This window comes from Podarcis raffonei, chromosome 14, assembly GCF_027172205.1.
Source record: "Podarcis raffonei isolate rPodRaf1 chromosome 14, rPodRaf1.pri, whole genome shotgun sequence".
NCBI classification, from domain to species: Eukaryota; Metazoa; Chordata; class Lepidosauria; order Squamata; family Lacertidae; genus Podarcis; species Podarcis raffonei.
Window position 1 is genome coordinate 520,844 of NC_070615.1, and position 914 is coordinate 521,757.

Here is a 914-nt window from a genome sequence, read left to right on the forward strand (position 1 = left end):
AAAAGAAAGGAAAAGAGTGGCTGATGGTTGGAGTTTTGGAAGTTCCCAGGAAGGCAATGAAACGAAAGGAGGGTGAAAACCACGTTTGATGGTCTTAGCAAAGTCAGTGCAAAAGGATATGGGACGTGTGAGGCCCCCATATTCCTTTTTGTGTTTGCAGAAGCGCGCTGCCCGCCCCCCCGCCAAGAGTTGCTTGGCGACGGAGCCCCCGCGCGCCCCGGGGCGCCAGCAGCCCTACGCCCTCTCCGCAGCCACAAGGGGCAGCAGCGAGCGGAAAGCGCAAAGGACGCCGCCCGGCAAACGGCCTCCTGCCCACCAGGTGGCGGCAGAGAAGCCCCTCTCGGGGCCTGCCAGGACTTCCCCGCCCTCCTCCACGACCTCCTGGCGGCGGGCGGCGCGTCATCGTCTGCGTCACCAGGAGGCGCCGGACGTGTTGCGGGGAGCCTTGGAGACGAATTGAACTATCGCTATATCCGTCGAGACAAAGATCTCTGAATTAGAGGCGAGCACTGCGTGGGGGTCGCGCGGGGAAGGCGAGGGAGGGGGCGGCCGTGGGGGGCGGGGTTTGCTAGGCCGCGTTTCCATAGCAACATCCCTTTCGCCTCCCTCGGGGGCTCCCTCTGCAGAGCGAGGAAGGGGGTCTCCCCCCCTCAGGGTGGGCCTCTTGCCCGGGGAGGCGCTGGATGCGGCCGCCCTTGCGCTGCTGCCTCGGGCGCCTTGGGGCAAACTTTGGGCCATTGGCTGGGATGGGAAGCCGAGGGGAAAGGCCTCCCCTTCCGCCACCTCGGGGAGAGGGCGACCTCGGCGGCGGCTCCCTCGGCTGCTATTTTTATATTTCTTTGGACTCGCCTTTTTTCCATGACAGGAACTCCAGGCGGCTTACAGATAAAATAGAAACAGCTGAAAATAAAGAG